This window comes from Fistularia commersonii, chromosome 2 (genome assembly GCF_037954325.1).
Source record: "Fistularia commersonii isolate RoL2024-O1a breed Wild chromosome 2, RoL_Fcom_v1.0, whole genome shotgun sequence".
NCBI lineage: Eukaryota > Metazoa > Chordata > Actinopteri > Syngnathiformes > Fistulariidae > Fistularia > Fistularia commersonii.
Genome location: NC_141285.1, coordinates 8,260,714 through 8,274,846, shown reverse-complemented (window position 1 = coordinate 8,274,846; position 14,133 = coordinate 8,260,714).

Below are 14,133 nucleotides of genomic sequence, written 5' to 3'. Positions count from 1 at the left end.
GTTTGTTTTCTATATGATTTCACTAAGCATATAGAAGGAGGCAAAAACATTGGGAGTTGGATGCAGAAAAACAAACAAGCTAACAAAACTGTCAGGCCAAGTCACAGGTCTATCAGCACTCGAGCTGAAAACGATCCAAAACATTTATTTGACAATAACTTTCAGAGGGTCTCTTACCATGCATCAGTGTTGAAATTCCATTCACTTACAATATAACAAACAGCAGTACTTTCACAAAGCTCTTCAGGACTTAGACCACTCCTTTAGAAGCTGCTGCCATTGTTTGAATTGCTTCCACAGGTGTTTCTTACTCCCTGATCCCTACAAAGACTGACTGATCCACTTTTGGCAAAGCCAAAAATTAATCATTTTAAGCTTGGCAGGTTAGATTCATAAGATAATTATAACAGGTGCAATGTTAGGCAAATGCTGTGGAAGAATGAATGTGAAGGAGCAGTTTCAGGAATAGATTAGAGAGCAGATATTCCTGCAGAAATGAGAGTACTTCCTGTTGACTCATCTAAGTAGAATATGATGCATAATTAATATTATGTTGATATAGAAAAATGATTAATATAACTTGTTAGAGTGCATCTGTGAGTTTTCTGCTCCATGATCAGTACCAGGGTAAATAAATACCTATCCACCCTGCCAGTCCTTTACATCTGTGACCAACCACATGTTTTCCAGCAAGAGGAAGGAGAAACAGCCCATAGACGTCGGCTGAGAACATTTGTCCTCAGAATAGATCATTGTCATCATTTAATTCTGTGCTTTTGCCATCACCAAATGTTAAGAGAACAGTGTGAACAAGCGTGTTATAATGGTCTATCAATCCTTGACTGGAGATAAATAACACTCAGGGGTCAGGAGCGGCAGGACACTTCACTGGACTGGTATGAAGCATCAGCTTGGCACGTGCCCCTCGGAGCGATGCCAGCCAGCCGTGTCCCTGTCTGTTTCTAAGTGCAGGAATGTTTGATGTAATATCATCTAATGCAAAATGGCCGCTTCCCAGAGTCTCCTTGCGATGTACTTTTTTTATTTTTTTATGTCAGCTGAAGTGGAGCCAAAAAGGACTCTTAGCTGGGAGTTAATTACTTCTAGACATCCAGGCTGGGACTCGTACTCAAGAGCTCAATAACCTGCGCATGATGAACTGCCTATAAAAGCCAGGCAGGTAATGGTGAGCGATGAGTGGGGCCCCTGTGGACCATCACAAAGAATTTGCTTACACCTCACAGATGAAATGTATTCTTCCTGCTGCAACATTCAAAGATTCACATCATGTTACAGAGATGGAAAAGTGGAGCAGATGCATGGCTCACAAAGCAGCTTCAGTTCATAGTCGTGCCGTCTTCCATGCAAAATCATAATAAACATTTATGAAGCCATTTTGTCATGTTTTCCAGCAAAGAAGATGATGGGTTGGGAAGAATTTGACTGCCCCATGGTTATGTTTTTCCCCAAAGCCCAATCCTGTTCCATCACCTGGTAAAATATGTAGAGAGAGCTGCCAGTGAGGAAGAGAGGACACAACACCTTTTTTTTTCACTGGTTGTAAGGAAGAGTGATCATGTTGGGTGGATGTATATACCCTCCACCCCAGACTTGTGTCAGCTCAGGTGATTATTTACAGTCCCAGCTGTCATTAGAGGTAAGTAAATGTGTGTTTTAGCAGTCTTGATTTGTACCGGCTGGAAAACCAATTCCTTCTTTTTAGAGGAAAAGAGGCTAGATTTAGTGGGTCAGGAAGCACTTACCAAAGGTTTTTATTGACAGATATAAATCCTCTGTCTCATGTGCACTCAGAAAGGATGGCTGCGGAGATTCCCTGAGGGCTGAAATGAAACAGATTTCTAATCAATGAAGGCCAATAAAGCAAGTTGTCGTAAGTTGCTAAAACGTGGGGGTACAGAGTTGAGCAAGTGCTACTGATTGGTCAATTACCTGAGTTCGTGATGAGTAGCAAGTCACGCGCACAACACTGAAAAACAAAACATGCCCTATCTTTTCTACCCATTGGGATGTTTCCTCAAATAAACCCAGTTGACTTGTCTGCTTTATATGCCAGGGTTGTCTTTACAGTTTGATTAACTCAGCATCAATGTAACCTTTAATGTCTAATCTATTTACCTTTACATATGATCTAGATACTTGAAGAAACATTTTGTACTCCAGAGAAAGAGCCAGGGCAGTAGATTCGAGTCCATGCTTGTTAGGTGGATATCCATCATCTGTATCGATGACAGAATCAATGAAGTGGAAATAGCCTGGCCGAGGTTGGATTGAGTCTCCGGGCAATCCAGGCAGCAGGATGTGGGATGAGGCTGGTATGTGGGGCAATCGCTCAATTTCAGTCTTTCGCTTCTGGAGCCTGATCGTTGAACTTTAATTAACACGAGCTGTTGTTTATTAGAAAGAAGGTGCATAGTCGACCATGAATAACAAGCTACCCGTAGAACTCATTCTGAAAGAGCAATAAAGCACTACATGATATTAGCTAACGACAATATCAAGTCACCATAAGAGATTAGAAATGTGAATAACCATTCATAATGTGAAATAAATTGAGTAGTAGACCAACATAGAGAAACTCCAGTGTGGAAGATGAAAAGGTGGTATGGATTATAAAACATAAATCATCAACAAGGGGTATGATGCGTGGCTTTAATGATTATCACATTTTTAGAACAGACAGTCAAAAGGGAAACAAGTTATCATGCAGAATACAATTATTGAAAATATGATGGAAAGAGTCCTAACTTTGTCAGCAAGAGTTCTACTGGTCAAAGCAAAGCAAATGAATTAACAGAAAATCACAATTACAGTTAGGAACATAAATAATATACTTACAGAAATATGTTCAGCTTTAATAAGAGACAATCAATCTACTTGCACTTGTGCTGCTATGTTATATGTTTCTTTTTTTTTAGCCTGCTGTTAAATGATTGTGAGCGAGTGCACAGAGAAAAATATGCACAGAGAAAATAAGATTTGAAAAAAGAATATGATTACAATATAGTACTTTGTGATCCTCCTGTGGATAATATCAATTCTGAGGTTGGGGTCCTGAAGAATTGAGCTCCCTCCGCCAAGAGGCTGATCTGCTAATGTCAAGAGCACATGTCTGAGACTGCTCTGTTCCTTTCCTCCATTTCAGGCCAACATTTTATTAGAAAAGTCAATGGCAAAAGCATGAATCAATTTTTTGATTTTTGTTTTAAGGAAAACCACATTGTTGGACTTCTGATTAATGTTGTAAGAAAAGGATACGTACGCAGAACATTTTCTTCAAACTTGCTCCAAAAAGGAGCAAGTTTATCAGTTTACTATGCTATTGTTATTCTTTATGTTACTCATACTCCGGATAATATGTCACAAAACACAAGGAACCTGAATGTACCATCCACAGCCTTGCTTCATCAGCCGTGAAAACATTGGGGAACTATAAAAGCCTAATGTTTATTCATTTCATCATGTGTTACTTTGTCACTCTGTGCCTGTGGGAGAAACCAAAAAGACTTAATTTATGTCACTGCCTGCCAGCACCACACGCCATAAAAGTGGTCAATAAGATTCAACACCCAGAGACAAAGAGGGGAAATTTGTCATTTTGGAATTGAGGTTAATGATGTTAAATTTTCATAACAGAATTTCAACTCATATTCCCTTTCAATAGACTGGAATTTTTTCTGACAATAATTTTTTTCAATATTTTGTTTTACCACTGACTTGATATCATACTGCTGTTCTTGTAGCCGTTATATCTCAGCATGAACAAGCATGTGCTATTTGACCATATAAATAAATTCCAAATGGGTGGAGAAAGATGTAACTTGACCACATAGCAGTGACTCACAGTAAATATGTACATTTATTTAATCATTGGACTTAATGTCAAGATACTATTTAAGATACAAACTATTTAAAACTGTTTTACTGCATGCACAAGTACTATTTTCAAACTCAAGATTCTCCCAAATAATTGAATATTTACCTAGCTATAATGCATTCACTCAGTAAAATAATAGCCACGTGGAAGAATTGCAATTTACAAGACTACATTCTGAATCAGAAAAGTTTGATTCTGGCATGATGACACCATCTCTCTGAAGAAATAGGATGTCTGAAGTAGGAGAGACACTATGGTTTTTGCATCAGTGATATGAGATCATTTAATCCTTTTCTTTCTCTTGGCTCGCTCTCTTTACCCCTGCACCACTGACTTTGCACAGACTGTGTTGTAGCCAGCTCCTCCACCTCCATCATCACTCCAGGTCACAGGATGTCTGCCTTCAAGGCATGTACACTTCCCAGCCAGCTTTACACATGAACTACAGTGCATGACTGCAGCATCCCACTGCACATCATGGCTTTTAATTACATGGATAACAGGGAACTTCTGTCATAGGTTAAGAGATGCAAAACAGGCCATCTCATATAACACAGGGCTTTACCCCATTGAACACATTGCCCCTTAGTGAAAAAGGGGCCAGCTAAGCTCTTTGTGTCTTTTGAGACCACACAGAGTGAAGTACAGATCCAAAGCAAATATGACTGGTGTTTAATTTACGTTTGGATTTCTTCAGTTTTTGTGTATCCTTGGGATTTTACATATATTTTGTACATCTTAATGCTTAATCTCTTTCTGGGATAACACTTCACTGATATGTTGAGGGACTATAAATGTGTGCAGAGCCTTGGAGTTTTTAGTGTGCGAACTGATGTTGCCTACATTAGGTGCTAGTATCCTGAGGCTATCAGGGTGAAAAATAATATGCACAGCTCTTATAGTGTAAAACCACATTTGAGGCAGACAAAGGCAAGGAAAGATAGTGTATCCCCTTGTGGCTCTGGATATCCATGTCTGCCCGGAAACGTAGCCACACGTGGATGTTGTTTAACTGAATTGAGATCACACACATGTCCTCTACTGAGTCCAGCTAATGAATGGCTTCAGTGGCTTACTTCATACCAGTAACATTTTGTTCTAAGTAAATTGTTGTGATGATTTCAACTAATTAAACTTAGAATTTTGCAGCTTTGTTTTGAAACCAACCAGGATGAGTGCCCACATTGTGAATCAACAGAGAATGCGGACTTTTATGCCCCTGCAAGAAAGAATAATTTTCCCTGCCTATGAAGCAAGGGAAGTGAAGATGCAAAAAGTAAACACTAAATAGCAATCCATACAAATACCATCAACCTATTCTATTCATGGCATTTGGAACTTGGGTCACCAAATAGGCCTGAGATATGTGTGTCAGTGCCATGGCTGTAGTGTGGTCACATTTCTTCTACACAGTCAAGCCAGATGTGGGGTGTAAGTCATCTGCAGCCTCTGATTAATTTGGTGATGATTAATACGTCTCAGCTGAGGACATTAGCATGAGCAAACTCAGAGGAGGGCAGCAGACACCTGGCACAGCGTCTAAGACTTGCTGATTGAAGGCCTCACTGCTAACCGCCCAATGGGAATAGAGCAATGTGGCTACGTTTGAATGGCCACTTCCCATGACACAAACGGTTATCACTGACACTGATTCCTTCAGTGTGTGAAAGCTTTGTCTAAGATCCTGGACTATTAACCAAAGCCACATTTCCTCAATGAAGGAAGTCAACTGTATTTTTTCCTCAGAGTGGAATATAGTCTTTCACAAAAATGCAGTTCATCTGAATGAAAATATTCGGAAACAAGCAACGTTTCTTAATGAATAAGTCTAATCTGTTTTATTATTGAGGAACAGAAACATACTTTTACCAATCTCATCCTGTAAAATTAAATAGTTCCCGTGCTTTCGTTGTTGTTGTTTTTTTTTCATAGCTCACAAAGAAAAAATCCAGTTCATAGCATGTACTGGATTTTTGAAGAAAGATCTAGTATGAATATTTAAGATGAGCTCACTCTGTGTAGGCAACCTGTATTTATTATTACCACGTATCAAGATAGCAATGAATCCTGCTGTACCAGTTCAGTATGGGTAAAGACCATTATTACCATTTCAACCCGCTGCTAAATATCCTATGATAGCAGCAGATGGATCATCATTACAAATTACTTAATTACAGTAATGAAAGAAAACACAAACTATGAGATGAGGTGTTACCACACAAAGCCAGCACTGTAACACACAGGGCTATGGCCATGAGGAGAAAACAGACAAAAACTAGCACTTAGTAAATGACTCAGAGCAAGGATGATGGATCCTCTGCTCCCTCAACTCTTATTGCACATGACAGACTGAGATTGGCTAATTATGCCCTCTGAAGCATTCACCACAGGCCCATAAATCACAGAGGTTCATATGGCTGCAGCCCAAGATGTGTCCTGCTGCAACGCAACAGCTTAAAAACTTGAGGACCCCCCTACACCCAACATGGTGACCTGAATGCTATTTATCTGTTGAGCACACAGAGGTGGACCTAGGCATGAGAGAGGGAGAGGCTGTGGGACACACGCAACACAATCGGGGACAGGTAGGAGGAAGGCAATCCAAAGCGACAGGCTCTCTAAAAGGATGATGACAAGCCACTGCAGCCAGAACAGAACCACATCTTGAACCGGGTTCCATCAGTGACCCTCTTTTAAAGCCAAAAACATGTGAAATACCTTCAGAGTAATTAATAAACAAAAAACAATAGCAAAAAACAGTCTGTTCATCATTTTGACACACTTTGACACTCCTAGTAAAGTAAGGTCAGTTAAGTGTATTGGTAGAAAATGCCAAATAGTAGAATATCACAATGATGAAAGATGACAAGTGCACTTCGTTGAGTGAAAAGGTACATTTTTTAAACTCAGTTTGTTGTAGTTGTTACAAACTGATGAATCTGGAGAGTTTGTCTTAAATTAATTAGATATATGTATATATGTAATGCAGCCTCAGGGCAGCACTGGCCAGGGTCTCCCCGAGCCAGCCTCGAGGGGGAACGGAGCAGTGTCTCCCTGAGCTGGTCCCAAGCCTTAAAAAATGCAGAGGGTTGCGTCAGGAACAGCATCTGGCGTAAAACTTTTGCCAAAACCAAACATGCAAAAAGACCATAATAACCAGATCATAACAGATCGGTCAAGGACCAGGTTAACAACGACCGCCATTGGTTCTGCGTATGTACTACAGGGAACCAATGGAAACTGGGCTACTGTGGGTCAAAGAAGGAGAGGAGGAAAGCATATTCGGAAGCAAAGAGAGAAGAGGAAAGGAAAGAGTGTGGGACTGAGACTAAGGACTTTGAATATTGGGACTATGACAGAAAAAAGGTATAGACATGGTTGATGTGATGCAGAGACGGAACAAATATCAAGAGGTACAGGGAGATATAACGTAAAGTAAAGATAGAGTTAGCAAAGGTAAAACAAAGGGCGTACAATGACCTGTATGCTCAGTTGGACAGTAAAGAGGGAGAGAATGATCTATACAGGCTGGAGAAACAGGGAGATAATGATGGAAAGGATGTGCAGGAAGTCCGGGTGATTAAGGATAGAGAGGGAAATGTATTGACAGATGCTAGAAGAGAGCGGAAAATGAAAGAGAGGCAAGGGTAGAAGTGGTGACTATTATAGACCTCAAAGTAGCAGAGATTCATAAAAGTGAAGTGAGGAAGGCATTGAAGAGGATGAAGAGTGGAAAAGCAGTTGGTCCTGATGATATGCCTGTGGAGGTGTGGAAGTGTCCAGGAGAGGCAGCGGTAGAGTTTCTGACTCTATTATTCAACAGGATCTTAGATAGTGAGAAGATGCCTGAAGAATGGAGATGAAGTGTGATGGTGGACATTTTTAAGAATAAGGGAGATGTGCAGAATTGTGGCAAATATAGCGGGATAAAGTTGATGAGCCATACAATGAAGTTATGGGAAAGAGTAGTGGAAACTAGACTGAGAGCAAAGGTCAGCATTTGTGAACAGCAGTATTGCTTCATGCCTAGAAAGAGTACTGCAGATGCAGTATTTGCTTTGAGAATGCTAATAAAGACGTACAGAGAAGGCCAGAGGGAGCTGCATTTTTTTTTTTGTAAACCAAGAAAAAGCATATGACAGGGTGCCAAGAGAGGGGCTCTGGTATTGTATGAGGAAGTATGGAGTGCCAGAGAAGTATGTTAGACTGGTGCAGGACATGTATGCAAGCTGTGAGACAGTGGTGCAGTGTGCTGTGGGGGTAACAGAGAAGTTCAAGGTGGAGGTGGGACTCCATCAGGGATCAGCTCTGAGCCCCATCTTGTTCGCAATGGTGATGGACAGGCTGACAGATGAGATTAGACAGGAATCCCCATGGACCATGATGTTTGCGGATGACATTGTGATCTGTAGTGAGATCAGGGAACAGGTTGAGGAAAATCTAGAGAGGTGGAGGTATGCTCTGGAAAGGAGAGGAATGAAAGTTAGTCGCAGCAAGACAGAATATATGTGTGTGAATGAGAGGAACTCGGGTGGAACGGTGAGGCTACAGGGAGTGGAGATCAAGAAGCTGGAGTATTTCAGGCACTTAGGGTCAACAGTCCAGAGCAACGGAGAGTGCGGAAAAGAGGTGAAGAGACGGGTCCAAGCAGGTTGGAATGGGTGGAGAAAAGTGTCAGGGGTACTATGTGATAGAAGACTTTCAGCCAGAATAAAAGGAAAGATATACAAGACAGTGGTGAGACCAGCAATGATGTATGGACTAGAAACTGTTACAATGACCAAAAGACAGCAGGCAGAACTAGAGGTAGCAGAGATGAAGATGTTGAGATTCTCTTTGGGAGTGACCAGGATGGATAGGATCAGGAATGAGTCTATCAGAGGAACAGCACATGTTAGATGTTTTGGAGAGAAGGTCAGAGAAGCCAGACTGAGATGGTTTGGTCATGTACAAAGGAGGGACAGTGAATATATTGGTAGACGGATGCTGGAATTGGAGCTGCCAGGCAAGAGGTCTCAAGGAAGACCAAAGAGAAGATATATGAATGTAGTGAGAGAGGATATGAAGTTAGTTGCTGTGAGAGAGGAGGATACAGAGAGTAGGGTTAGATGGAGAAAGTTGATTTGCTGTAGCGACCCCTGGAGGGAAAAGTGGTAAGGAGAAGAAGATATACATATGTGTATGTGTGTGTGTGTGTGTGTGTGTGTGTGTGTGTGTGTACATATATATATATATATATATATATATATATATACATATACATATATATACATAATCGCTTGGACCTCACAGCAGAAAGGACCCTGGTTCGATTGTGTCGAGGGAACCTTTCTGTGTTCTCCCGTGTCTACGTGGGTTTCCTGCGGGATCTCCAGTTTCCTCCCACAGTCGAAAAACGTGTGGGAGGTTAATTGGAAAAATTGGGAAAATTACTCCGAATGAGTGAGTGAATGTTGTATGTCTTTGTACGTGGCCCTGCTATTGACTGGTGACCAGTTCAGAACTGGACTGGTCTTCAATGAGTAGGCGTCATTTTGAGGGTATCTCAAATAGACACCACTAAAATAATCAAGTTTTATTGAAGATTAAATGTTTTACACTTACTCAGACCAATAATATACTTTTAGAGGAGGGCAGTAACAAATATACCTTTTCTCCCTCGCCAAATGACTTGAATATGAAGCCCTGCTCACTCCCACTGCTTGCTTCCTATTTTGTGTTTTGCAGCGTTGGCTATTGTTTAAGCTGTTATGTCCCTGAGCCAAAACAAACCACTGGACTCCTCTGTGGCCCCAGCAAACTGGATAATCTTCCACTGTTTAATCTGGCAATAAGTGCAGATGGCAGTGAGCCTGTTGCTGTGTTGTCTCTTCATCCTTGAGATGTCTGTCTGAAGAGTGGGCTTTGAGCATGCCATATTCGGGTCTGCTCCAACTGACAGTGCCACAGTCTACCTGTGGTTAAAAACAAGGACTTCCACTGTATGAGATGGCAATGTATCCTGTGCAGTGTAAGTTAGCCTATTGGAGACTGACAGTCTGCTCTGGATGTCCCAGAGGCAGACAGTGATTAGTGACATAACACGTCTAGTTGGCCAGAGGTGTGACTGTCAGATTTTTGGTAGGTGTGAGAAATTACCAACTTCACCACAGAAATTCAGCAAAAAGCACCCTGATGCAATTATTGCACAGGTGCAAGTCAGTTATTTCAAGATCAGACATTTTACAGGGATATTTACATAAAAAAAGACACATTTTGAGTCAAGGAGACATAAAAAGATTTCAGCGTGATATTTTTGGTGATGGCCTTCTGCAAAACCAATTTCAGACATGCATTATAGTATTTCGTGTTGGAACAGAAAACATTTACTTGCTCCGTTGCGTTTGATTTAGCCATTGGATTATGAGAGTAATAGTGAGTTTTTTGTTAATATTCTGTATTACACCAGACAAAGTATATTTACAATGGAACAACCATGCTGCCTGCATTTTTTCCTCCTGGCCTATAATAGAGCTGGTAAATATGGTCACATGTGAAACCAGTCTAAATGTACTTGCAGATAGACAATGTGTTACAAAGTACACATAATGAAACCTTATGCACAGTTCACCTAAAACACTTATCTGGCCATCTTTTATGTGACATGCAATCACTTAACAAGGCACAGCGAAGTGAGACAGAGGTTTATATTGAGGTCAGTCTTGTCACATATCTACAAACTGAAATAAATTTGTCTTGCTGCATTGGCCGGTATTTTTGTCTTGTTTGAGGATGGACTTCTTTTGCGTTGTGTAATGACTGATCAAAGTGAATCTGACTGAGCTGCGCATCACTGTCTGCTGGATTTCTATCTGGTCCCACAGAGTCTGCAGTGGGGACAAAACAAAGTAGGTGACGCCCAGATCCTCTAAAACTCCAGGGATCCTCTGTCGGGACCATGACACTGCAGCTCAAACAAACAAACCCTAATCTCTGATGAATGAATCCACTGAGGTAGGCTTTAAGTATCCTGTGTGAATCTACCTGCTGATCTGAGCAAATTATAAATCAAGAAACAGATAATAGGGGTAATGGGAACATTTCAACCATCCCACCCCAACTGCTTGTTCCTGTCGCAGGATGATAGACAGCAGGAGAGAGGGAAGACCATCAGCCTGCCAGACGTGGACGTCACAAGAAGCTAATCAAAGATTCCCAGTTATCTGTTTGTCTCAACAAATTAGGGAGGATGAGATTGGCTTCTGGATGAGAGATTGATGGTAATCTGCACATTAGTTAATTGAAATCCTCTTTGCCACACAAAGTGCAGTAAAAACAATGAAATCCTAATCTCTGACTTGGCCAAATCAAATAAGGAGCGGAAATATCCCCTTTAACAAGAAAAGAACCTCCCAGAACCAATATGTTTATTAATCTGCAGGTCTCACTCTCACCACAGATATTCCAGCCCTCCCATGATATTTTCAGCATAGAAACAGAGATTCTTCTAAAATTAAGGTGGTGGTGAACTATTGGAAATACATTTAGTTTCACTTTTTGGTCAGTAGATGCAGGATGTGTGGCTTCAAGATTGTCTTTCCTCTTTGATGGTCAATATCAGTTAAATTGCAAGTTTGTTATGTCCCATGTCCCATGTCTCAGGACCAGCAGTGATAAACTTAACATACAATGCCTTATTTATATTTACAAAAAATACGTTTTAAAATCTAAATATAATGATTTTTTTATTGTATGATATTCTAGCTATTATTCTGGCTTCAATGCTAGATGTAAATAACTACCAGTAGGTAGAGTTGGTTATACTTAACAGGCCATATAATGCCTTGCTTATATTTACAAAAAAAAAAAAATGTAGAAGTCTATATGTAATGATTAATTAATTGTATGATATTCTCGGTATTACTTGTAAATACATTTTATAACTGCCACTATGGGCATCGTAATAAAAATTCCCTATATTCTTTTTCTTTCATCTGGCCTCTTCAGGGGTCACCACATCCTCCACTCTCACATCGAAAAACTCAATGTTCTCTTTCACTCAATCCATAAATCTATTTGATCTTCTTCTAGGCAGCCTTCCTTCATCTTTCAAACGTTTCATATATAATTAAGCCAGTTTAGTCTAGCATTATGATCTAGTCATGGGTCTGACAGCTGTACTATAGTGTTCAAGCTGTGAAAGGTTTTAGAGCCTCTGCATTTAGTTGTCACTACATGTGTAAAACTATTTTGTTTATCAAACACACAAATCAGAGTTTTACGGAATCCAGGACACTGAAATGATGTAATTTTCATGAATAACCACGCCCCTCCAGCCTTCACTGATCTTGGTAACGCAACTCTTAGATGAGTTAACTCACATCTGATTGTCAGATTTCAACAACTCATTCTGACTTGTTTGACATTGAAACAATTTAACGTATTGAGACGATTTTATTCCATTCTCAAACCATGCCACCAAACTGCTGAGGGCATCCTTGGAGATAGAAGGCGAAGCCGTAGCTTATGGTTAAATCACAGATCCACCAGCAGATGGTCCTGGCTGAGGGGTGTAACACGATCTGTTTGTAATCGTCCATTACCGCAGCGGTTGGTTTTGCTCAATCTGCCCCAGTTAAATGTCCCCTGGTGCTGGATTTTGAGACTACACACAATAACAATATTTTGTTAACCCAGTTACTCAGACATCCACCCAGGAAGGTCCATTAGCACTGCGAGTGAAAGGCATCCTGTGCATTCCCAGGTGGAAGATGAAACAAGCATATTCAGCCTGCCTTCCCCTCCTGACAGACAGCTTTGCTGACCCCATCACATATCTAGAGCTAAAGCCATACAAAAGTCTGTTTATATTACCTAACCAAAGTTTTATTGCGGTATATGGCATGAAACATTCTATAACATATGACTATTGATACTTGCAAATGTATTGTGAGCTATTTGTATCATTATATCATAAGAGGAGCCTGACTTTAAAACAGGTGCAGCTTTGGCTTCCAGTGAGTCTGATGAAGTCTATGACATCATGTGTCATCTGTAGTTGATGACTTAATTGTGCCTCATCAGGAAACAATTACCGTCTGTTACAATTGTAACAATTATTTACTGCCTGTGACTGCAGTATGGCTTCTTATGATCATCCGATTTGATACTTTTTGGAACTTCTTTTGTCTTAGTGATTAGGTCAGCGAGTCTAATATCAGTAAAACAATAGGTAATTACTCTATTTTTCCAAATAATTTAGATTGCAACACATTTTAGACAAAGGGTTAATTCATTTTAAAATGAAAATAGTCACTATACTATACTATACTATACTATACTATACTATACTATACTATACTATACTATACTATACTATTTTTTGAAAAAAAGTTTGGTGCTTTTGGTGAATTAGTTTAACACATTTTTGCACTGCAACATAAAATGAGTCTTGTAATTGTGTCCCGTTTTTTAAATGTAAAGGTGTGTTAATGCAAGCTCTTTCTCCTTTTGCTCTGTGAGTACTCATGATTATCTATGCAGAAAGGGAACATGTTTTTAAACTTCAATGACATTTAGAGCACAAACACAGAACAAACAAACAAAAAAGTCCACTAACAAGATCAGAATCAGAATTAACTTTATTTATCTCTGAGGGGCAATCAGGTCGCATACAAGGTAGCAGCATCAAATTATGAACATCAAAATAATTTATAATGTATAACTGTACAGAAATTGTGCAAATTGTGCCATTGGTAAGAGACTGTGAGGTAAGCTAAGCTCTGCATTTATATAATAAATATATCATGGGCAGAGGGCGTGGCTGTTTTTAAAATTTGGCTTTCATGGAAGCAGAAGAGAGGTCTGAGGGGTTGGCAAATTATTTCGGCGGACACCAAGATTTTGTGCTCAAGTAGATTCCTGTCGTGTTGGGTGACGGAATGAAACCAGCAGGTGAAGGAGAGGGTCATTATGTTCTCAATGAAGGAGTAATGGAATGTGGATGCATTAGCTCCATTCAAAAATTTCTAGTGCCCAGATTTTTACCCACATCACTTGGAGTATAGTTTAGGAAACAAAAGACAAGCATCAGAAGCACAATTGTCCTCCATGTGATTTTGCACAGCAGCTGGAGGTGACTGACTCCTTTCATCTGCATGGATCTGATAATCAGTGCCGCTCGTGCTCAGATCCGAATGACTCCCAATGATGAAAACAAACCTTTGTGTACAAAATCTTTGAATCACTCAAATCTTCGA